The sequence below is a fragment of the Symphalangus syndactylus genome, chromosome 5, assembly GCF_028878055.3.
Source record: "Symphalangus syndactylus isolate Jambi chromosome 5, NHGRI_mSymSyn1-v2.1_pri, whole genome shotgun sequence".
Lineage (NCBI taxonomy): Eukaryota > Metazoa > Chordata > Mammalia > Primates > Hylobatidae > Symphalangus > Symphalangus syndactylus.
In genome coordinates this window covers 37438738-37464489 of record NC_072427.2, presented here as the reverse complement: position 1 = coordinate 37464489, position 25752 = coordinate 37438738, and the positions used below count along the sequence as shown (strand labels likewise).

The 25752-nt window shown below is 49.2% G+C and overlaps 1 protein-coding gene across 2 annotated transcripts in view; it reads left to right on the top strand.

Annotated features, from left to right (window-relative positions):
- The window catches only part of CORO2B (coronin 2B), a 202981-nt gene that overhangs the window by 13216 nt on the left and 164013 nt on the right, over positions 1-25752 (top strand). The window contains exon 1 of one of the 2 annotated variants that reach the window (XM_063640201.1): positions 21400-21472. The exons of the other annotated variant lie outside the window; for it this stretch is intronic. The gene's annotated coding sequence lies outside the window, so the exon portion shown is untranslated. Of the gene's footprint in view, positions 1-21399; positions 21473-25752 lie in introns of those variants that run through there. 2 annotated transcript variants of the gene reach the window in all.

Here is a 25752-nt window from a genome sequence, read left to right as displayed (position 1 = left end):
AATTCTAATTTGCACTTGACATTTTGAATTTTATAATTGGCAGCAATGATTGTCAATTATTTTCCTTGAAGTGGTGGGCTCCTTTCATTTATTTTCAAGATAATGTCTGCCAAATACACAAGTCTGATTAACTTTACCTTATCTGTTTTTCAAGTAAAACCAGTGTTCAATGAAAAATGTGCAGTTTAGCTCACAACTCAATCTCACCAGTCCCTTTCATTTAAACAATCATGCTTTTCTATGCAGCAGAGCTGCTGTATACATTTTCCCATTTTGTCACACTGAGTTAGAATATTAAAATGGCAAGTACTTAAGGGTCAATATTTAATAAATTGAATAATTTTAACTGCCTCATGAAGAACATTCTTAAGTAAAATTGGCTTTTTTTTTAAACTGCAAGTGCTTGGTGGTTAAAACACACACACACACACACACACACACACACACAGAGTCAGTGACTGTCAGTATAGTCTGCCCTAATTCATGCTAAAAGCACCAGCAGTTTTAGCCACCTTTGCTTTTGCACCATCAGTGCACATTTTAATACAGTAAAAAAAGAGAATTATTATGAAAATATTCGTGACTTTTCAGATCCTCTGCAAGGGCACAGTGACTCACACCTGTAATCCCAACACTTTGGGAGGCTGAGATGGGCAAATAGTTTGAGCTCAGTAGTTCGAGACCAGCCTGGGAAATATTATAAAACCCCATCTCTACAAAAAATATTAAAAAGTTAGCCAGATGTTGTGGTAGTGTGTGCCTATAGTCACAGCTACTCGGGAGGATGAGGTGGGAGGGTGGCTCGAGCCTGAAAGGTGGAGGCTGTAGTGAGTCAAAATGGTGCCACTGCACTCCAGCCTGGGTGACAGAGCCAGACTCTGTCTCAAAAAAAAAAAAAAAAAAAAAAAGGAAAGAAGGAAAATAATTGATATATTTAACATCTTATAGCTGAGGACCGTAATGTGATTTCAGGGTCATCATGTTCATTTGAGTAAGAGTCCTATTGGCACCAAGTAGTACTATTTTATTTTTAAGGACTAGCATCAGAAGGAGACAGTACATAAATGAGTTCAGACTCAGTGACATCAAAAATGCTATATGAACAAAGGCTTTAGAGTAGTTTGGATAGAGGAAAAAGTGATGGGGGAGTTGGATCATCACACAACACAAGGTGATAATAAGCTGAACTCGAAGGAATCTATATCACTGCAGTCAATACTATAATTGCAGTGCCAGTGGTGAGTTAGTTTCAGCAAAACAACATCATCTAGAGCTAATCATCCCCAACTACTAAAGCAAGATCCCTCTGAGTGCTTTGCCCAGTGCCCTGTGAATTATGAGGTTTTTCAGTCTGGCTGGAGAGCAGGTACTATTACTGGCCCCATGTGAGCTTCTGGTGCTGTTCCTTCTAACCCTTTTGGGTGGTTCTTTTGCTGGCTCATGGGGCTTCCTCACATGCAGGTGCTGATCAAACTCTGCTAAATGCCTGAGGGAGACCCTTGGTGGCTCTTTGGAGTCCTTCCTCAGTGTGGCTCTCTCCTCTCCAGTCCTGTGCCCTGCAAACTCGGACAGCCTAGGCCTCCTTACATTCAGTTCCTTCCACCTTCTCAACCCAGGGAGTCCGCTGGGACCCGCCTGTGTTCCTTCTCCCTGCACCGTGGCCTGGAAACTCTCTCAAGGCAGCAAGCTGGGACGGTCACAGGGCCTATCTCATGTGTTTGTTGTGTCTTAGGGATGACTTCATTGCCTGAGGTCTGGTGTCTTGAAAATCAGTGTTTCATATTTTTAGTTGTTTCAGGTGGGCCAGTAAATCCAGTCTCTTACTTCTTCTTGGCTGGAAGCAAAAGACCCCAAAGGATCCAAATTTGATCCTATCATAAGCACTCATGTATTATGTTGACCCATCCTTAATCAGTTTCTGAACTCATCTCATTTGCAGTACTTTGCCAAATGCAGCCAACAGCAAGCAAACCACACTACTCAATTTCTGTCTTCAAACTTCTTTCCCTACATTTCAAGTAATTACAGGTAAGAGTTTCACCAAATGTTTCTCCACTGCATGGATAGCTATCTCTCCAGCCTCCAACATCAGTTCCTCATTGCTGCCACTGAATCTGTAAGAGAATACTGCATCTTTTCATTGTTTTTTGTTTGCTTTAACAGCACTCCACTTCTAAGTACAAATTTCTGTGTCAGTCAGGATAGGCTAGGTTAAGCTGTGCTAACAACAACCACCCTTAAAATCAATAAGAGTTTATTTCTGGCTCCAGTGTGGAGCAGAAGGGAGGGGCACCCTCATGGCCACCTGTGACTCCATGGCAATGCCTGCTTTCATCCCTGCAAGCAGGAAGGAGACATAGCCAACTCCACACTGGCTCTTGAAGCTTCTGCCCAAAAGGGTCATTTGTCACCTCTGCTCACATTTTTATAGGTCAGGGCAAGTCATATGGCTTCACTTAACTTCCAAAGAGAGCAGAGGTATGCAGTGCTACCATGTGCCTGGAAGGAGGGAGATAGGAACCTTTTGGAGCAGCCCTAGCGCCTGCCCATGTGGCGTGTGTGCTTCCCTTTGTTATCTCTGCTCTAGCTCTGACAATCAGCAATCAATGTGTGACTTGCTGAGTGATAATCAGCTGCCGGATGTATTGAAAAGGAATGCCTTGCTCCAGGCTCCTCGGGATGCCTTGGTTTACTGCAGAACAAAGGAGACTCCTAACTACCGAGGCAACGTGAGTCCAAAAAGCATCAGGTTAGACTGATGGAGACAACTCAGGAAGGCTTCCAATGGGGGTCGGGGGGTGGGGGAGCTTTGCATGGCCAGATATCCCCACGAATTGCAGGGACCCTGGCCTTCAAGACAGAAGGATGCATTTTCAAAGACTGGCTCTCACTGGCTATGTGACCTTGAACAAGTCGTGTCCCCTCTGAAGCCCTCAGTTTGCTCTCCTGTCAGAGGGAGATAATGTGAGTGGAAATTTCCAGAACAGTGGTTGGCTTGCTCCGTTCCTCCTGACTGGGAAATGCCTCTCTCTCCTGGACCAAAGCCTAGGGCTGATTCATAGTCACTATCAGCATCATTCTCAGCCTGGGCCAGGTCAACACATTGTTTATCTTGGTGTCTGAGCCCATTCCTGGCGTTGCAGAGACAGAGGCTAAGAGCATGGGGGCTGGTGGATCCCCAGTCCCTATCTTTCTACCCTGTCCCCTCCTTCCTCCTTCCACCCCAGGGGCTTGTGAGAATAACTAAAAAATGCAACTCTAAGGCCAGCAAGGCCAATTTCCCAGGGGCAGAGTCCGTGATTCCCATACAGACCCTCCTGTTTGCCTCCAAAGAAGGCTTCCTTTGTAATAACTCTTGAATTAATCAACTTCTATCAACTCCTATGCCTGCCTCTGATCTCAGGGTCTCCATCCCCCCCGCCGAAGACAGCTGCAGACATCTCCCATCTGTCCTTCCTGCCCTACTCCCTCCCTCCACCCTCCTGACACATACTGCAGTGACTGCCAAACCGCGCTTCACCCTGTCCAGCCTCCTGCCCAGCAGCCTTTCATGCTGCCCAGGTGACAGGAAACCCCGCCATGACTCCAGATCCTGGTCCTTACCTCTCTCAAATCCTCTACTCAGACCAAGCAGTCTGCTGGACCGGTCACGTGTTTCTCTGCCTAGAATATCTGTCCCAGTCCTTCCTCTGATTATCTAAGGAGCATCTCAGACCCCCCCTTGGTGACCACCCCAGCCCACTCATGCCTTCCTTCCCCGAGCTCTGTAGACGGACAACAATGCAGTGTAGTGATCAGAGCAGAGGTGCTGATGGCCCACTGTGGATCCACATCCAGCCCTGTATCTCCTGAGCAAGCAACTATATCGTTCTCTGACTCAGTTTCCCCATCTGTAAAAGGGAGATACTGATGATATCTTCCCCAGAGGGCTACTGGGAGGAGTAACAAGATGTAACAATATGCAGTGTGTGTGCATGGGCATGTGACACTAGTCATCATTTGATGTCTATTGGCCCATCCACTCTGCATACATGGACTGAGTCCCTCGTTTTTGCCAGGGTCTGAGCGACTCACTAGGACTCATCCATGCCCTCAAACAGCCCTGCTTCAACTAGGGGAGAAAACACAGTGTTTGAATACCTGTTCCAGGTGGAGGATGCAGAGGATGACCCCATGCACCTTCCAGGACAAGAGGATCCTGATGCAGTCAACTTACCACCAGGTGGCTGGTTGCTCTCCTCAAGGAAACAATGCCATTTCAGGGGTTTGATGTTGGTCTCCATTATGGACAAGTTGGACATTCAGAAGTGGCAGGAGCTAGATCAGCCTTGGCTAGGTGGAAGCCCATGTCATTGGGCCAATAGCAGCCCCAGGTCTCTGCCATCATAGCCAATCTGCTCACGGGCCTGTCATGCTGGTTCTGGGATGCCAATGATAAGGATGGTGAGTGTTGACTGTCCAGGTCACTCTGTTCACTGGGATGTTCAGTGCATCTTCTGTGGTGAATGTTTCTTGGTGGGCACTAGCCTTTCATATAGCAGTCTTCATACTCCATACCTACTCCAGATGCCCATCCATATGCCAGTCCCCACACGTCCTTGTCTTTGATTTGCCACACACCTGACCAGATGGCCAAGGCATTGGCCACTGCCCAACAATCTGTATATATTCTGACTCCAGACTGCTTCTCCCACCATACAAAGGGGACCAGGTGCACTTATCACAACTCCATCCATCAGAAAGATACTCCCTCTCCACTGTCTTCCAGAGTCACCTTGAATGTGACCACAGTACAATCACTATCTCTTTTCTCTTTGCTTCCACGTATTAAACTGACCCATCTTTAACCAAACTCAGGATTTTTCCTTCCTTTTCAGCTGGTTGTTAGTCATACAGAAACACTCCCCAACACACAAACACACACACACACATGCACACGCACATGCACACACACATCACACATGCAACTATGTGCTATTTAGGGGAGGATCATTGGTACAAGGTTGGTAGGTGGCATGGGAGTCTAGACCGACTGCCTGCCCCTGCAACTTAGTCATGCCTCTGGGGCTGCCCAAACTTGATCCAGATGTACCACTTCTATCTGAAAATGGACCACTCTTGGTCTGACTTTATGATTTGCAGGAATAAACAAAACACAGATCATAATGGGCAGTTCCAGACAAAGGGTCACCTGGTCTCCAATGATCAAGTGTTCCATCTCTACCAGGGTCAGGCCAGCCAGGAGCTGTTTCACAAAAGGAATGTCATTCTCTGCTGTGGCTTACGCGGCTTTGCTTCAGAATCCCCAGGTCTTCATTCTGCCTCTGTCCTGGAGCTTGCCATAAGCTCCATGCTGTGCCTTTTCCCACCACAAACATCTCCAACATGATAGGATTTGCCAGATTATATGAATCGAGACAGAGGGCTGATTGTACCTTGGCCTGGATCTGCTGCAGAATGTTCTTCTTCTCTGGGTCCCACCCCTCGCTGTCTTCTCAGCTACCCAGGATATGGGCTGGAGCAATATTCCTTGATGTGAAATGTGTTGCCTCCAGAATGCAAAGAGATCTATCCGAGGCTATGCTTCCCCCATTGTGGTAGAAGATGCAAGATGCAGCAATTTATCTTTTATTTTGGAGAAGATATCTCAACACACCCCCTGTCCACTGAAACCCTCAACTGCACTGAAGTGTCAGGTCCCTGAATCCTCCTAGGGTTAATCTTCCACCCTTGGGAGTTCATGTATCTTACCAAAGCCTACAGCATATCTGCCATCTCTTGCTGGTCCTGTCCAGTCAGCGTGATGTCATCTCCCTGAGGTTATGTGAGATTCTGAGGATGACTAGGTGGTACAGTTATCTTCAGACTGTATCATGACAGTGAGTGGGACAGTTCCTGTAGTCCTGGGGCAAAACCATAAATGAATAGTTCGTCTTTCCCATCTGACTGTGAACTGTTTCCTATCCTCTTTTCTAACTAGGATGCAAAAAAAAAAAAAAGGTATTCACCAAATCGACAGCTGCATGCTATGTACCTGAGGTATTATTAATCTGCTTCGACAATAATACAACACTGGGCACAGCAAATGGATTGGTTATGCTCTCTGCAGTTGGAAGTCTGCAAGGCACATTCTTTTTTTTTTTTTTTTCTTTTTTCTGAGATGGAGTCTCACTCTGTTGCCCAGGCTGGCATAGAGTGGTGCCATTTCGGCTCACTGCAAGCTCCACCTCCCAGGTACACGCCATTCTTCTGCCTCAGCCTCCCGAGTAGCTGGGACTACAAGCGCCCGCCACCACGCCCGGCTAATTTTTGTATTTTTAGTAGAGACAGGGTTTCATCATGTTAGCCAGGATGGTCTCCATCTCCTGACCTTGTGATCCACCCGCCTCGGCCTCCCAAAGTGCTGGGATTACAGGCGTGAGCCACCGCACCTGGCCTGCAAGGCACATTCTTGCACGGGTGGGAATTGGTGTCCACAGATTCCCATGCCCCACATGAAGGCTGCAGGGCAGGACTCCTCTGAGAATGACACAAGCTGGAGGAAAAACTGGGAGATGGTAGACTTCCCTCCTCAGAAAACCTTGCCATGAAGTCTTCATGATTTTTTCCCCTCATTTTTCAATGTGGGTGTTTAATTCATTTATTTTCACTTTTTAATTTGTATTGCTATGGAAAGGCATTTGGTGCTATAAATGTCAGGTCTCAAATTTGCATGACTCCAAAGTTCATGGGCTTCCTACTCTACCCCTCCCCCAGCTCCAGCCTCTGTCATACCCTGGTGGGAAATTCAATGCTTTGAATTGAGTTGTATGTTGTGTGGTTGCGCTCTACATTTTAAAGCTCTTGAGATAAAGAAGGGGGTTCCCCATTGGCCTTCCCATCATCCTGGAAGCTCAGTGAGGCTAGGCCCCAAGCTCCAGGACCAGTCTCAGAGTCCCTTCCTTTACACCCCTGCCTGGAACAGGAATGCAGGGGGGGTAATACTGGGAAAGGGGGACTGGGCAACAGCCAGGGTGGCATTTGAAGGAGCCAAAGGGGCCTCCCCTTCCTTAGTTCCTGGCAGAATCACTCCTTGGAAAGAAAACTATTATTGTCCAATGAGGTAGGGGGAAGAGCTGGGGTAAACGAGGCATGCCTGGGAGGCTGGGGGTACCCCGGGGATGGCAGGAGCTGCCATCGGGTGGGGCATCCCCAGCCCTCAGCCTCAAAGGTGTGGCTTTGGGAAAGCGACGGATAGCTGTGCCAGGGCCCAGGAAGACTGTCAAGGCCAGTGGCACTCAGAGACTTGGCATTTCCTCCCAAAGGGACTCATTTGCTCAGCACAGGGTCTCCTAAACCCCTAGACCCCACCTCTCTCTGCCCTCCCCCTTTTGCCAACTCATGTCACTCATTGTGGAGGGCAGAAAACCAACAGTGAGCTGTGCTCGCCACCCTTAGTTGCTTGGGTAGAAAATCGACTTGGTGCTCTTTCACGCATGTAAAACCACTCTCCTATTGATGGTCCATTCTATTCTAGCCCTCTCTCCTGCACATCTGCTGCCAGAAGGTTGACCGGACAAGGAATTTAGTGTCCATTTTGCAAACGAAGAAGTTCATCTCAGGGACATTGAGTAATTTGCTTCAAGGCTTCCCAGTAGTTGCTCTAAGATTCCACCATCCAGTTGCAATCTTTTCTGTTTTCTCACCTTTGCGATACCATGCATCAATTTGAGATGTGTGTGGAATGAGTGTCTGTAAATTGAATCCTGGCTTAGCTACCACAAGGGATTCCAAGATTTCCAGGGACCTGCGGGGAGTCCTGTCAGAGTGAGAACAATCAGCCACCTCCAGCCCAGACTACCTGGCTACTATGTGTGGGTTTTCCCCAGCTGGGTTTTGGTAATTCTAGACCCTGAGGTGTCTAGATGGGCCACCAGGAGCTGCTGTTGGCCTTCTGCCTGGCCTGCCTCCTCTGCCCAGTGCAGTACATTTTCTTCTTCCCTTGCAGTCTGCCTGCCTCTGACCTGGTGGTTGGTGCTCAATAGTTACTAAATGAACGAATGAATGAGTGAATGAATAAATGAATGATGAATGTGGCCTTGTTATGCTCCTGATCCTGCCTTCTACCTATCCCCTTCTTGTCTTATGATGACCTTTTCTTTTGCTGACCTTGACTTTGACCTTAGCTAGTATTTGCAACCCTCTGTTCACTCCATCTCCTGGCTCTTTAGAGGAGGGAATACTCCTCTAATATTAGCTAATGTTTTAAGTGAGCAATCAGGAGACTTTCACCCTCTCTTGTTGGATCCCATCTTACGTACGTGATGGATTTGAAAAATAAATTAATTTATGACCAGCTTCATTCCAGAAAAGACTCAAAGCAGTTTCTAAATTTAAATATGATACAAAATAAAGTAAATTATAAAACAAATAAATGCAGAAATCACAGCAAATAAAAAGTGAGAGTAAGAAAGAGAAGGTAAAACAAAGAATGAGGTAAATGCAAATAGGAGGTCCAGGATAATTGCTGGAGGTTTTCAGGCCAAATATCTGCAGCTGAGCTTCTTAGCAGCCAATGCAAAGAGAGCAATCTGGTTGGTTATAATCTTACTTGGTGTCCATAAGATAAAGGTAAATCACATACAGAAACTCAACTGTTCTGGAATTATGCTTCATAATAAAAAGACCCTGTATAAATTAACTGTACCCATAATCATAGCCTCCCTAATTATAGTAATCATAAATAGAGCAAGAAAGTTTTTAGCACTGCTTCCTTTATTTTAAAAATACAGAAAATACAGAGACCATCACAAGCATGCACAACTCTGTCATCTACAATGAGAGTTGTTAATATTTTGCCAGCACTACTCATTATGCGGAATTTTTTGTTTGTTTGTTTGAGACAGAGTCTTGCTCCAGGCTGGAGTGTAATGGTGCAATCTTGGCTCACTGCAACCGCCGCCTCCTGGGCTCAAGCAATTCTCCTGCCTCAGCCTCCTGAGTAGCTGGGATTACAGGCACCCGCCACCATGCCCAGCTAATTTTTTGTATTTTTAGTAAAGATGTGGTTTCACCATGTTGGCCAGGATGGTCTCAATCTCCTGACCTCGTGATCCACCTGCCTCGGTCTCCCAAAGTGCTGGGATTACAGGTGTGAGCCACCACGCCCAGCCTATACAGAATTAAAAAAAAAAAAAAAAACACCTCAGATAAAGTCCTCTGTCTCCTTCCTATAGCCCTCCTCTCCCCAAAGACAATTAGCATGATAAATTTGGTATTTATCCTCCCAGTCAATTTAAAAATTACTTTACATACAGACATATGTTCCATAAATATTAAATACTATTTTCAATCTACATAGTCATATCTTATGGACTATTTCATTCAGTCACTTGCTTTCTTAGCTTAAAAGTATGTTTTTGGCCAGGCGTGGTGGCTCACGCCTGTAGTCCCAGCACTTTGGGAGGTTGAGGTGGGTGGATCACTTGAGGTCAGGAGTTCGAGACCAACCTGGCCAACATGGTGAAACCCCGTCTCTCCTAAAAATACAAAAATATGCCTGGCGTGGTGGTGCATGCCTGTAATCCCAGCTACTTGGGGGGCTGAGGCAGGAGAATTGCTGGAACCTAGGAGGCGGAGGCTGCAGTGAGCCGAGATCATTCCACTGCACTCCAGCCTGGGTGACAGAGCAGGATTCCATCTAAAATATATATATATATATATACATATTTAAATCAGTCCATGTTGATACATACATCTAATTCTTTTAAATTCTGTGCACTATTTTATAGAATAAGAATACTACATTTTATTTGCCTGTTCTTCTACTAATGGCTAGTCTACATTAGACTAGCCAATGCTTTTCTCTTAAAAGCAAAGCTGCAAATCACCTATTTGCAGTGGTATGCTGGCAAATGTTTAACCATCAGCTCTCTTGAAAGACTCCCACCATGACTGATTTCAAGCTGCCAACAGGACAGCACTAAACGCAGAGTTGGGAAGAATTGAACACTATCAGTCTTGCAAGCTGTACAAGTCGGCTCCAGCACACCACAGCACATACATCTCCCTGTGCGTACGTATGAGAGTTTCTCTAGGAATATATCTCAAAACAAAACTGCTATGTGCATTTTCAAATTTACTACTTATTGCCAAATGTCTCCCCAAAGCAGTCTTACTAATTTACACTCCTCCCAGCAGCTTATGAGAGTATTAATGTCTCCAAATCTTTCCTGATACTCAATACTTTCAGACTTTTCCATTCTTGCCAACATGATGAGTGAGAAGCGGTACAACCAGTGAGGTTGAACAACCTTTCATGTGCTTATTGATGACTTAGATTTCCTCTTCTGCAAATTACCTATACATATTCTTAGTCCATTTTTATCTTGTTATATATCTTTTTCTTATTGATTGGCAAGAGTTCTTTATATATCATATCACACTCCCTTGTTGATTATATATATGGCAAATATCTTTAGCTTGTTAAATTTTTTCCTATTGGTTTATGTTTTGTTTCAGAAATTCTTCCTCCTCTTTCCCAAACCATAAAGATGCTCCCCTTCTTCCTTCCTTTTTACAAATAATTTTTTTCTTATTACGTGAGCAATACAGAATCTTTGCAGAAAAATTAGAAAATATAGACTGTCAAGAAGAGGAGAAAATCACAATTCTACTACTCAGAAACAAGCACTGTTCATGTATTGGTATATTACCTCTGGTCTTTCTGTTTTAATGGCCATTTACAGTAAAACTGCAGCTCACAGGGCATATTGCTATGTAGTGTGCAGCTCTTTGAGAATTTGCTTTAGCACTTTTCAATTTTGTCAGCCCTCCTTCCTGGAATTTACATTGGGGTCTTCCATGATCTGGGGTTGTTGGGTTTTTTTTAATTGTTTGGTTTTTTTTTTTATCTTTTTATGGATTGGTTGGTTGGTTTAATGTGTCTGTTCTTGTGACACCAAAACCTCCTACTGTCCTGAGCATGGACTTCCAGCTCCTTCCCTTTTGGCCCTTGGCTAAGCCCTGGCTGGTCCAGCCCAGGCCCCCTGTGAGTCAGGGTGAAGGGACCATGGGGAGGATGGAATGGGAAAGCCCTGAGCCAGAAGCTGGGTCACTACATTCTGGTCCCAGCTGCTGCATAAAATTGCTGGTGGCTGGGCACAGTGGCTCACGCCTGTAATCCCAGCACTTTGGGAGGCCGAGGTGGGCAGATCGTTTGAGGTCAGGAGTCTGAGAGCAGCCTGGCCGACATAGTGAAACCCTGTGTCTACTAAAAATACAAAAAAACTATCTGGGCGTGGTGGCGTGTGCCTGTAATCCTGGCTACTTGGGAGGCTGAGGCAGGAGAATTGCTTGAACCTGGAAGACGGAGGTTGCAGTGAGCTGAGATTGTGCCACTGCACTCCAGCCTGGGCAACAGAGCAAGACTATGTCTCAAAAAAATAAATAAATAAAATTAAAAATAAATAAATAAATAAATAAATAAATAAAGTTGCTGGTGACTGTGGGCAAGTTACTTAGTTTCTCTCAATCTTGGCAAGTTCTTTGCTTCCTGCTTCCTGTGGGCAGGAAGATTTTGGTAGATTTTCCAAACCTGGGGAAGGTAGAATCAGCTGAGGGGTAGATGGAGGGTGCGGGGTCTCAGGTGTGCTGGGAGTGCTCTAAGGAGAAACCCGCCTGCCTGGGGCGAATTTGAAGCTGCTTCTTTCTTACCAGCATGAAAATACAGAGTGGGTCAGACCCCGAAGACAAGCTTAAAAGAACCCCCAGGATGTAATGCCCCAGCTAGTTGATTTAGGCTGTTTCCCAGCTTTGTCATTGACTTGCCATGACGTTTTGGCAAGTCGCTCACCATGGGCCTCAGGACCCCTTCTGAAAGCCAGGGGCCTGGTTAGTGATCTCTGGAGCTAAGGAGTCAGAATGACTGCACTGAATTTCAGCCACACTCCGATCAATTCAGTCAAGTTGTTTAACCTCTCTCAAGCTCAGTTTCATCATCTATAAAATTGAACCACGATAGCACCCATCTCTTATGGTCGATTGTAAAGATTTAATTATATGATCCAAGTACAAAGTATGGAAGGTGCAATGGTACTTTTTAGGGACCATTATTACTGTCGCCCGCGAGTTCTGGGATTCTGGGATCACCTGAGAAGGGAGAGGCGTCCTACCCAGAATGTCCAGCAGGTGGTGCTGTCTCAGAACAAATCTGCCCGCAGGCGTTCTGCGGGAAGGTTTTCTCCAAGAGGCAGGTGGGGGTGGCTTGGGAGCCAGAGCACATCTGAGATGCAGGCGGCTCTGGAGGGCCCAGCCTCTTCATTTCCCAAAGGGGACCCCAAGACTAAAATGGCCCTACTGTGTTCCTGCAGCCATGAGAGAGCCGGGACTTGAACCCAGCCCACCTGCCTCCCAGAGGGGGACCCCTGAGCCTCCCCACACCTCCAGTCTCCCTCCCACTTATGGGCTACCCCACCCACCCCCAGGATGGGCGTGAGATCCTCAGAGAGGTTGGGATGACCAGCTTTTCACAGCACACTGGGTGTGTGTCTTGGTGGAGAGGAGGTTCCTGACTCTCTGGGGGGAAGAGGGCCCAGGCTGACCGCCCCTGGGTGACCCTGAATGGAGGTCCTCGCTCAGCCTTTCCCAGCACTCACTTTCCAAAGTGGGCAGACAGGGGTGCAGTGGGGAGAAACTAAGGTGTGATGGAGAGAGAGGGGCCGCTCACAGGGCACGGAGCCAGGATGCTCTTGGGGGCTCATTCTGTGTGAGTGCCTGACCCCCAGCCTACCTCACCCCTAACTCTCAAAGGGCTGGGAACCAGGAGGTCCAGCTAACAACCCCCAGGGGTCCTCCCCGCAGGCCCAGGCCCAACCTGGCACGAGGGTAGCTCATCTCGCCTTTGAGAGCCTTGCCTCAAAGTTCCCACTGGGCTGTGGGTGAAGAGGCACAGCTCACCACAACTGTTCCTGGTGGCTCTTCCCAAGCTGAACCTCCCCGGCCTCCTCTTTCCTGAGGAGTGAATCTCCTCAACACTTGGGCTCCTCCTGTGCCCACAGCCCTGTCCCTGACCAACCACCTCACTCCTCTGAAGGTCTTGTGTCATTTCCTTCTCCTACGGAAGGCAGCCCAGATCCCCAGAGCCACTGTGAGGGACCCTGGGCAGCAGGAACCCGGGCTCTTGAAGATGGACAGAGGCCTGGTGCCTTCTATCCTTTAGACTAAGGTATATTTTTAAAATGAAAAATGGCAAATAGGGTTACAAAAGCTGCAGTTTATTTTAAATGTTTATAATGACAAATTAATACTTTTCACTTATAAAACATGACAATGACTCTTAAAACTTCTTTGATGATGAGATCTAAAGTCTATTTGTGGTTCTTCATGGAAGTGAGGCCCAGAACCGATGGCCCACCTTCCCCTCTCCTCCCATACATCACGACCCAGACATGGAAGCAAGGATGGGTAGGTGGGGGCTGGGGGAGACCTGGCAGGGAGCACGGGGCTGCCTGCTCCTTCTCTACCCCTGAGGTTTTGGAACCCAGAAAGGGCTTTGGTCATCAGCATCCCCAGAGTGTCCTCTCACAGATAGGGAAACTGAGGACCAAGGAGGGGAAGCTGCTTGCTCAAAATGCTGAGCAAGTGAGAGGCAGATTCAGGCCCTGGAACCAGGTCTCCTGATCCCAGACTGGCATTCTTCCAGGGGCATTTTAGTACAAATGGAAAAACTAAAGCACCCAGGAAAGATTAGGCCAAAACATCCTCTTGTTTTGCTCTCCCAGCCTGGGACACCTTGGCCCCCATCTCTTCCGATGCTTCATCCATGACCCTTGACCACAACAATCACAAAATAACCCCTGTTCATCTGCTTATCCTTGGCATTTGGACACAGAGGAAATCTGGTTCCATCTAAACACTGGTGCAATCTAGAAAGGGCATAAAACTCCCAAGGGGCAGCCATGGCCATAGGAGGAAGTGGAGAGGGGGGGCAGGGCCTTGTTGCTGGGTAACCAGCTTTATCTGTTGCCTCGGTGACAACCCCATCAGAGGGAGTCTGTGTGCAGAGTGTGTGCCTACGAGTCTCCAGTCTTTTTAAAACCAGTTGGCTGGAGCCACGTCCTCCCCCACTGCAGACTGCCTCCTGCACACTCTGGAGGCCCCTATACCACGATGAAGACCTTTCCTCCCTCTTTCCCTGCCTTCTCCATCACTCCTCATCATAGAATCCCATGCTTCCTTCAGCTACCCCAAATCATCAGCCCCTCTGATCTCAACATCATTGATCCTGCCACCAGACCTTTCCTTAAGAAGTTGTCCCAACCTATTGGATTGCTGGGGTCACTACCTCCCAGGAGCAGACAGGAAGGAAGCAGGGAGCCTGACTAGGACATGTAGTGGTTGCAGAGGCTGCCTCAGAGCTGCGCTTCCTGCTGTCAGTCTTTAGGTGGCTGAAGAAGTCAGAGAGACAGACATGTGTTCATCCAACAAACATTGAGCCCATGGTGCTTATATTCCAGGCACCACGCCAGGCCCCGGAAACATGGGGCACATAGGACAGCTCAGTCCCTGCAGCTGGGACTAGCAGGGGAGTGAGACGAGTCAAAGGACAGTCACACACGTGGATGTGGATGTGTACAACAAAAAGGAAATCTCAGGGGCCACGTAAGCACAGAAGAAAGGCACCACATCCATGCTTGGGAGAAAGAGGGGTGGTCAGCTGAATGATGCTCTCAGCAAAGGTGTCCTCGTCCTAATCCCCAGAACTCGCACATGTTACCTGATGTGGCAAAAGGAACTCTACAGATATGATTAAGGATCCTGAGATAGAGAGATTATCCCAGATTATCTGAGTAGTCCTAAATGTAATCACAAGATCTTTATAACAAGGAGGCAGGAGGGTTGGAGAGAGAGAGATGTGATGATGGAAGTGAAGGGCTGGAGTGATACAAGGAAGGGCCCAGAGCAAGGAATGCAAAGCCAAAAAAGGCAAGGATGAGATTCTCTCCCGAACTGCCCAGGAGGAATGCAGCCCTGCTGACACCTTGGTTTTAGCCCCCATTACACTCATCTTAGTCTTATGGCCTCCAGAACTGTAGGAGAGTAAGTTTGTGCTATTTTAAAGCACCACGTGTGTGGCCATTTGCTACAAGTGGAAGGCTTCTTGGAGGAGGTGATGTCTAGAAGAGTTTTAAAGAACTGGGAGTGAGTCCAGCAAAGTAGCAGAGGCATCAGCCTGGGCAAAGGCCAGAAGCAGGACTGCCCCTAGTGCGTTTGTGCCCCGCAAGTAGCACAGTGAAGATTTTGCTGGGGAGAGGAGATGAAGCTATCAGAGAAGAGGAAAGAGGCGAGGGCAGGGCCCAGATCATGCAGGGCCTTACAAGCCGTGATGAAGAGTTTGGATGTGTCCCTGAGAGCAATGGGGAGCCACTGAAGGTTATGAGCAGGGGTGGCTGAACCAATCTTATTGGAATCTTAGAAGGGTCACTAGTTTTGAAAGGAGAAAGTATTACAGGGGCAAGAATGGATGGGGGAGACCACGTTGGAGGCTGAGCAGTAGTCCAGGAGGAAGATGAGCACAGCACAGCAGAGACAGGCTAGAGAAGCGGTGACAGGCCCCCTTGGGGAGGGCTCAGCAGGTGGGCTTGTCGGGCCCTGGTACCACCTGAGTATGGGGAGACAGAGAGAGGAACCAAGTAACACAGATTTGGGCTTTGCCAGTAGGTGGCGCCATTGTTCATATTTGGGGAGGTGAGCTGCTGAAATTGAGGGGACTGGACTCACAGGTGCCCATTGTGGAAGGACCCTCCAAGGATCCCAGCCTTGGGATGTGGAGCAGGTGGACGTAATACTGAGCAGACTTCCTAGCCAAGCTCTGCTGAGGGCCCAAGCAAACCCCAAAGAGGCCAGGAGATGTTTACCTGGAAAGCAGGCAATCCCACCTGGAGAACCTCCAGCTGCCAGAGTCTAAGCTGATCTTTACCTCCTCCCCCAGGCAGACCTCCAGCCCAGACACCTTCCTTTTGCAGAACTAGCCAGAAGATGGGCACCTGAAATGCACCCATGTGAGGTCCTAGGACTGCTGAACCTCGGCCTCCTCATGTGCAGAGTAACAGCCCCCACCCCACCATCTGTTGCCCACTCCCCACATGCCAGGCCGGCACTGGGCACTTCACCCACATCATTGGTTTACTGTCATTCACTCTATGAAAAAGATGGTGTTCTCACTTCTTTATACATGAGGAAACTGAGTCTCAGAGCGGCTGAGTGAGCTGTCAGGTCAGTTGCTCAAAGTCCCATGACTAGGAAGGGACAGAGCCAGGGCTCCTTCCCAGAGAGTCAAAGTCCAGGGCTGCAGGAAGAAGCCCCCAGGGTGTGGGCCCAGGGTCAGAAAAGGCCACTCGACAGCCAGTGCAAGGCAGCTCTGGGATTTGAAGTCAGGCCTGTCTGACTCCAAAACTTATGACCCCAACCCCAGGGCTGTGTGAGTGCAGAAAGGAATGGATTGCACAGTGGTGGCTCTCCCAGGCCCACCCTACCACATGGCTGGGGCTGGGGTGGGCGGCCCCTTTCCCACACTGCCCAGCATCAAGGCAGGCCAACATGTAGCTCACTCTTCAGGGGCACCAACCCTCTCCTAGGGTCCCCACGCCAGGTGACGTCAGACCCTTGGTTTCCTCCCCTGCACTGAATGAGGAGGTGTGATGCTGTGGTTAAACCTCCTGCCCAGGTGACTGGGAAAAGTGAGTCCTGATGGAGGCATGCCCCTGCCATCTTGTCCCCAATCAGGTGTGTTCTCCACACACAAACCCTCACTCCCTTCCTCCACGGTTCCCCTCCCACCAAGGCTGGAGAGGGCTCCAGTCCAGGTCTCTTCTTTTGCAAATGAGTAAATAGTGGGACTGAGAGAATGAGCTCCCCACTCAAGGGGACCCAAACCACTTATGTCAAAGCCACGGTCAGAGCTCACAGCCTCTGACTTGCAAACCACTGCTTACCCACCCTGAGGCTGGGGGCTGGGCAGGGGGAGAGAAGGCTGCCTGCTCCATGGGCTGTGGCAGCCCGTGGCTGGGACTCATCCCTTACTCTGTGTTCCTGCCAGCAGGTGTCTGTGGGTACCAGATGCTGGGAGAGGGGCCCAGGTTACTTGATGTGGTGGTAGGAGATTTCTGTTTCTGCATCTTGATGAACCATGTATAATATTAAGTTGTCATAGAAGAAAATGGGAAAATGATTTTGCTTTGCAGTTGATGTGGTCACATTCCCCATGGAGAACTCAGAGATGTCTGGGGGAAGTGGCCCCTCTCTCTGATGCTGCTTTGATTCCAGGTGGCAGAGCCAGGGAGGAGGGGGACAGGCACAGGGGTCCCACAAGAGGGTCCGTGCTGAGCGCCAAACTTCAAGATGAGCAGGGCCAGCCTCAAGGGCCACGGACGGCCATCTGGCCCCTCCCTCTGTGTGATCTGTGAGTCTGTGGGAGATGGTTTGGAACTGTCAGAACTGGAAATGTTAATCGTGGGCACACAGAGGAGCTGGGTTCAGAGAAGGAAGGAAGAGAATCCACTCATCTCCACCCTTCGTGCAGTGCCTGGCTCAGGACAAGGTGGGGTGAGGACAGGCCCAGAGACAGGATGGGGAAAGGGCCGGGCAGAGAAAGGAGGCAAGAGCAGAGAAGGGAGAGCCACTCATCTCACCACCTTCCCACAATGCCTCGTAATCACAGGATGACAGGAAGAAAGACGGGGTGACAAGTGCTAGGGCCACTCTGGAAGAGCAGAGCCCACGCCTCTTGGAGCACCGGCCAGTGGCAGGGAGTGAGTGTGGCAGGGCTCCCCCACGCTTCCAAAGAACAGCTGGGTGGTGTCATTGCTGGAGGCACACCTCCCCATTCTCAAGCCAGGCAGAGGTCCCTACCGCTCCTCACCCACGTTCCCTTCGTTGACATAAATGTGAGTCTGTGGAGGAGTTCCCCTTCTCAGGTAGAAAGACTGTCACACTCACAAGGTCCTTCAGTGCAAGTCTGACAACACCACGACCTACAGCACTCAGGCCAGAGATGTGAGGGTCGAAAGGACCCCCAAAAGCAGCCCCACAGAGCACAAGGGCTTGCTGTGTGGAGTGGCTAAAGCCCAGTCACAAACTCAGGTGTGGCTGAATTCCCACTTTATTTCCACTAAATCTTCTTTACTCCACAGACAGTTCATCCCACACTGGTAAGAAAGTCCACTTGGTTATTGTTCGGGGTCTTCTCCCCCTCCCAGATCTCACCAGGACCTGACTCGTGACTGTGGCTGCTGAGGGACTCACTGCCCAAGCCCATGTGACCTTGTCATGGAGCCACCTCTGCAGAGCCCTGACCACCTCCTAGAGTTCTCCTTGTGGGATCCCTGGGCCTCTTTTCCCTTCCTAGTGAGGAGGGGACTCATGAGAATCTTCCTCCCTGACCCCAGTCTGTCTCCCTTCCTGTCATAATCAGTCCCCTTCCAGCCCCACTTAAGGACTCAGCATAACCACTCCCTTTCACAGGCTTCCAGCTTTGGGAAAAGGAAAGTCAAAAGGTAGAGATGGCTATTGCTCGCAACTTCTGCTTTGGTTTGGCCATAAATGTCCCCTCGGGTAAGAAAATGTGAAGCCTACTTGCCTCTGCCAGGAGGCCATGGGAATACACAGCTCAACGAATGACCCTGCCCTGCCTGCACTTTCCCCCAACAGAGGAAAGGGATTCATAGAGGATTACATTACAGAGCTGAATCCTGAACACAACCTTGGAAGGGTTAAGGTTCAGGGGCCAATCTATCCAAGGTCGTAACAAAGCTGAGCTTGAGGGGCCAATCTATCCAAGGTCATAGAAGAGCTGAGGTTCTGGTGCCAATCTGTCCAAGGTCATAGCAGAGCTGAGGTTCAGTGGCCAATCTATTCAAGGTCATAACAAGGCTGAGGTTAAGGGGCCAATCTATCCAAAGTCATAACAAGGTCAAGGTTCAGCGGCCAGTCTATCCAAGGTCATATCAAAGCTGAGCTTTAGGGGCCAATGTATCCAAGGTCACAGCAGAGCTGAGGTTCAGGGGCCAATTTATCCAAGGCCATAACAAAGCTAGGGTTCAGGGGCCAATCTATCCGAGGTCATACATCTGGAAAATGGCAGTGCAGGGATGGAAACCTAAGTATGCCTTGGGTATACCCAGCTTCACAAAGGGAAGGCAGCACCCTAACCAGAGAAGCAGTGAGGCCTCACTACAGGCCAGACACTGTGCTAAGCACTTTATATGTAACCATTCCATTCATTATCACTTTGAAGCACAGAGAGGTTAAGTAAATGCCCAAGGTCACAGAGCTGCAAGGTGGCAACGCCAGGACGTAAACCCAGGCAGCCTGACGTCAGTTTGTACCACGTTAACTGGGACTCCATGGCCTTAGTCATGGTCCTTTAGGAGTTAGGTTCAAGAGGGGGTGCAGCAAATGACAGGTGTGCGAGTTGCCAGCATTACACAGCATGAGGCCCTGGCCACAGTCCACACCTCCCAGCTAATGTATTATGTCTGTCCAGTTAGACTTCGGAAGGCCACAACACACACCTTAAGGTAAATGAAGGGCACTGGGCACTGTGATAGGCCTTTGGGGCACAGTTAGGGGATCCCTTAACCCAATGGCAGGCAGGGCAGCCTGGCAGTGGAATGGCAGGGAGGGTGGGCAGGGGCACAGAGGCTTCAGTAGGGCTGAGTCAGTGGGCTGGGCCAGCCTGGGGGAGGGCAGATAAGAAGTTGACAGGTGAGGCTGGTGTTCTGATCCGCTGCAGGACTACACAGCGGGGCTGGTGAGCCCCCAAGGCATCAAACATCTCTACATCCAAGCCCAGCTTGTCAGGAAGCTGTCTGCTGCTGCCCCTGCCTGGCAGGCCCAGGTGTCCTGCTGGAACCCCAAATGGCTGGGAAGGTGGGGATGGAGAGGAGAGTAAAAACTCCCTTCCCCCTCACCATTTTTTTTTAAGACAGGGTCTCGCTTTGTTAACCAGGCTGGAGTGCAGTGGCACAATCACAGCTCACTGCAGCCTCAATGACCTCCCATGCTTAAGAAATCCTCCTTCCTGCCTCAGCCTCCTGAGCAGCTGGGACCACAGGCATGTGTCACCATTCCCCCAGGTAACATTATTTTTTGCAGAAATGAGATCTTACTTTGTTGCTCGGGCTGGTCTCAAATTCCTGGGGTCAAGCGATTCTCTCACCCCAGTCTCTCAAAGTGCTGGGATTACAAGCATGAGCCACCGTGCTGGCCTCTCTCCCCCTTGACTCCAGACAGACGTGGTCTGCGATATAACAGGGAGTGCGGACACGGGGTCACCCGCCTCCTTCCTAGGCCTTTGTGGAGGCTGCAGGAGAGGTGCAAGGAGCCAGGTGGATCTCAGGGCGAGCCAAAGCCCTGCCTTGACTGGCTGGGTAACATTGGCCAAGTTACTTCCCCTCTCTGGCTTCAGTTCCTTCATCTCCAGGTCCTACTGTACGCCACGGGAAGGCGTGAGAAATAAAATGAGATAGTGGGTGAAGAGGTGACCCACGCCGGCCACGCAGGAATAAGCGTGTCTCTCTTTCCCTACTTTACTATCTTCAGTTTTAGTCAGTAAATATGTACGGAGCTTCTACCACACTCTAGGCGCCGTTCTTCCTGCTTGGGAGGGGCAAATACCTAGAAATGCGCGAGGTGTGGCTGGGCACTTCAGGAGAGCGGCCGGCACCCCGCAGGGGCAGGGAGCAGGCCTGACTCAGGGGCGTCAGTGATACTTCAAAGTGGCAGCGCATTTCATTAAAAATCTGATGTAGAAATTACCCTGGGCTTTGTTTTGCAAAGAGCATTTGCATAAGAAAAAATAATCAGCCGGTTAATTCCCCTGCCCACTGGCGGGAAGAGAGACAGCCTTCAGAGAGTTTGCGACTCTCTCGTCCCGCGAGAATTAAAAGCCTCCGAGGTATCCATTTTAGAAGTTCTGGTCAATCGTTCTTAAAGTGCCGTCAGAAGACCCCTCGCATCTGAATGGTTTGGGGCACTCATACAAGCAGAATCCCTGCCCCAGTCTTGGGTCTGGGAACGGAGAAGGGGGCGTCAGCGAGGTGGTGAGGGGGTAGCGGGGAGGGCGAAGTTGACCGTGCCAAGCCGGCCCGCTGGAAGAGCTGCAGGGACCAGACGGGGAGCAGAGGGAACAAGCGTGCTGATGGTAAGAGGCCCCCAGACTTTTTCTTTCCCTAACCCTTTCCCTGTCTGGGCCTCCGTTTCCGGTTTTCCGGTTGGTGTAGTGCTCTCTGGGGTTCTCCCAGGAGGACTGTATGAGGCTGCAGCGCCCGAGACTGCTCCACGTGCAGCTCCACGGGGTGCCCACCAGGGGGCGCGGCCCGCATCCTTCCTCGGAGCTGCGGCGCTCCAAGACCAGCAGGTCTCCCGCAAACGCGCGCGCACGGAGAGCACAAGGCGTGTGGCTCTTGGCATCTATGCCGGTTGGGGTCCTCTGGTAAGCAGACGCTGAAATGGCGTTAGGAGTGCAAGAGGTTTGTTGGGGATTTAAACCTGTCTAAGGACGATTAGCGGGGAGAGCCTCAGACGGCGATGCAGATCTGACCAAGTCTCTGCCAGCCCAGCAGGGAGATCCCGGTAGAGACTGCCGGTTTGAAGAGTCCCGCGATGTGATGACGTGGCCGGGCACTTGCACCCGTGCAGTGCTCAGGCATTGGCTGGGGGGCTGCCTGGAAAGATCCGGACATTGAATGTGAAAGACAGGAGGTGCTGGAGGCTGCTAACTGTGCTCCGTACAGCTGGTCTGCAAGTTCACTCATTGTTTTCTTCCTTTCTTTCTCTTTTTTCTTTTTCTTTCTTTCTTTCTTTTTCTTTCCTTTTTTTTTTTTTTTTTTTTCTGAGACAGGATCTCGCTCTGTCACCCAGGCTGGAGTGCAGTGGTGCAATCATGGCTCACTGCAGCCTCAAACTCCTGGGCTCAAGCGATCCTCCCACCCCAGTGTCTGGAATAGCTGGGACTACAGGTGCATGCCACCATGCCCAGCTAATTAAAAACCTTTTTTTTTTTTAGAAACAGGGTCTCACTATATTGCCCAGTCTGGTCCTGAACTCCTGGCCTCAAATGATCTTCCTGCCTCCGTTTCCCAAAGTGTTAGAATGACAGGCCTGAGCCACCGCGCCCAGCCTGCAGGTTCTTTCTTGAAGGGAAACACCAGCAGCCGGCAGTGTGCAGCCTCCTGTCTCTCTAAGCACTGCCCTCCACACACAACCCATCTTCCTCCTCTCTGCTCCTTGCTGGTCAGGGCCCCTCTCCAGCTGTCCTCCCTAGACTCCTGCCTTTCAGGGCCAGCTTTCAGGACCTTGAGGGCAGGGTGCTAGGCATAAGCCAGTCATCTTACTAGTGGATTCTGTACGAGGGAAAAGCCTGCACAACCCGAGGGGACCAGAGGAAGCAGAGCCCCAGCTCTCCTCATGATCTTGTGGGGGCTTGTGCAAATTAGCACCACTCTTCTGGGTTTCCCATGGCACAGCTAGGGTAATTTTCCCTAGCAGCCTCCAGGGATAGGATCCAAAATGGGAATTTAGGAAGGGCCATATTTCCCCCAAAGGAATGGCACACAGAAAGCATAGAGCTCTGGTGGTCGTTAAGGGATTTGTGTCCCCTCCACCCCGCGTCCCCCAGGCTCCCAGCACAACTTTACCCCTCAATACTGGTTGGATCCCAGGAAACGGAGCTTGAAGAGGGTTTTTTTCCAGAATCAGTCAGGCCTGAGGGTGCTCAGGAGATAAGGGGGAGGGGCTGGGAGAGGGCTGGGCTGGGGCAGTGGAAGAGCTCCTGCATATGCCACGCTGGGCAGCCCCCCTCCCAGTTCCTCCCAGGCACGGTGATGCCCATCTGCCATTTTGGAGCGTTTGGGCAGTGCCTGCAGCTCACTCTCCCCGGTCCAGATGGTCACCCATCCCTCCCTCCCCGACTCTCCCCTGCCCTCACCCCCAGCCCCACTCAGAGCAAGCACCTGGACAAGCCAACATTGCCTCCCAGCGCCTTCCCCTTCCAGTTAACCAGGGCCCAGCGGGACAGGTAGAGGGTCTCCGGTTGTCAAGGAAACCAGGCCTACCCCTCCTCCCTCAATCTTGCTGCAGGGAGGAAGGCAGACAGCTGGGTGGGAGGGTGGAAGATGGACAGAGATGGCAGATACAAACAGTAGGAGAACATGCAGAGAAACACGCACACACCCAGAGCCTGAGAGAGTGTTCGCAGAGTGTACAGGATTTGTTGTGACTGTGATCTGTCTGTTATCGTGTACGGGACTGAAAGAGTGTAGACAAGTATGCAAATATGTGCAAGGCCATGTGCCTGTGTGAGCGGAGCATGTTTCCGTGGGTCTGAGAGTATACGGCCATGGTTATCCTGCTAGTGTGCTTGGTGAGCCTGTGTGCATAGTCGTGCATGGGAATGTGTATGTAGTAAAGGGGTGCCTGTGAGCATGACCGTGAGTGTGTGTTGTGAGTGTGTGCACATGCGTATGAATGTGGATGAGTGGGGGGAGGGCTGTAAGTGCCCTGTCCCCCGACTGGCCTTGTACCTTCTCTACCCTAAAGGCAGGCCAACTGGGACAAGCTCCTACCCAGTAGGTACTGGGGCCCAGGGACTAAGGAGAAAGGCCTTAATGATGTTATCCTCCAGCTACCCCTTCCCATGCCTCCATGGCGTCTGTCAGGGCAGTCCAGTCTGGAAGAAGTGGGCTGGTGAGTCCCCAGGACTACACAGAGGGGTCTTTGGGGGCTGAGCACTGCGTGGACTATGGGGTGCAGGTGAGGAAGCCTTGAAGGAAGGAGTAATGGCCCTGGTGCAAAGGCCTGGCTACCCTAGCAATCTCGCCCTCACCTTCCAGGCAAGATTGTGCTGCTCCTTCCCTTCCTCTTCTCCAGAGACTGTAGCTCCCTGAACAAGAGTTATATTTTTCCCTTGAACTGGGAGCCTCCCTAGGATGGTCCTGATTTTCCTCCCTTACATTAGATGTTCCCAGAGTATAGGGCTCATGTCTTTACATTCTTATTGGAATAGGGTTCTCAGGCAAAATGCAGGTGGCTCAGTTACATTTGAATTTCAGACAAAAATAATTTTTAGTACAAAGGAACCCCAAGTATTGCAGTGGGAAATACATATACTAAAAAATTACTCATTGTTTCTTGAAATTCAAATGTAACTGGATCAAAGAAAAATCACAAGAGAAATGAGAAAATTATAAAATACTTTGAGACAATGAAAACAGGCCGGGCATGGTGGCTCACGCCTGTAATCCCAGCACTTTGGGAGGCCTAGGCGGGCAGATCACGAGGGGTCGGGAGATCGAGATCATCCTGGCTAACACGATAAAACCCCGTCTCTACTAAAAAATACAAAAAATTAGCCGGGCGTGGTGGCAGGCGCCCATAGTCCCAGCTACTCAGGAGGCTGAGGCAGGAGAATGGCATGAACCCGGGAGGTGGAGCTTGCAGTGAGCCGAGATCATGCCACTGCACTCCAGCCTGGGTGACAGAGCGAGACTCCGTCCCAAAAAAAAAACAAAAGAAAAGAAAACAAAAATGTAATATACTAAAATGTCTAGGATTCATTGAAAACAGTGGTTAGAAGGAAATATAAAGCTATAAATTATTATAAAAGAAGAAAGATCTCAAATCAATTACCTAACTCCACACATTAAGGAACTAGAAAAAGAAGAGCAAACTAAACCCAAAGCAAGCAGAGGAAAGAAATAATGAAGATTAGAGTAGAGATTGGCCAGGCACCATGGCTCACACTTATAATCCCAGCACTTTGGGAGGCCAAGACAGGAGGATCACTTGAGCTCAGGAGTTTGAGACCAGCTTGGGTAATATGGTGAGACTACATCTCTACAAAAAAACACAAAAATTAGCTGGGTATATTGGTGTGTGCCTGTAATCCCAACTACTCGGGAGGCTGAGAATTGATCGCTTGAGCCTAGGAGGTTGAGGCTGTGGTGAGCCTTGATCATGCCACTGCACTCTAGCCTAGGCAACCAGTGTGAAATTCTGTCTTAAAAAAAAAAAAAAGAAAAGAAAAAGAAAAAAAAGAAGAGAAAAGAAAAAAATAAAGTGGAGATAAATAGAGAACAGAATAATAATAGAGAAAATCAATGAAAATAAAGCTGGTTATTTGAAAAGATCAACAAAAGCGACACACCTTTAGCTAGACTGATTAAGTAAAAGGAGATAAGGCTCATATCACTAATGTCAGAAATGAAATTGGGGACAATACTACCAACCTTACAGAAAGAAAAAAGATTATAAATGAAGACGAACAATTGTATGCCAAAAACTAGATGAAATCTGCAAATTCCTAGAAAGAACTACAAAAACTGAGGAAGAAACAGGAAACCTAAACGGCTATAAGAAATAAAGAGATTCAGTAAATAATCAAGAATTCCCAACAAAGAAAGGTCCAGGACCAGAGAAGGCTTCACTGGTGAATTCTACCAAACATTTAAAGAAGAATCAAAACCAATTCTTCTCAGATTCTTCCAAAAAATAGAAGATAAGGGATCTTCATGGCTCATTCTATAAACCCAGCACTACCCTGATACGAAATTCAAACAGACATCACAAGAAAAGGAAACTGTACGCCAATATCTTTTTACAAACAGTAGATGGTCTAAGTTCTCAATAATTGCTGTGCTTATTGTCAAATGTGTTGAGGGGGATAGCAGAACACTGCAAATTGTCACTTTTTATTACTTTAATAAATATTGCTTT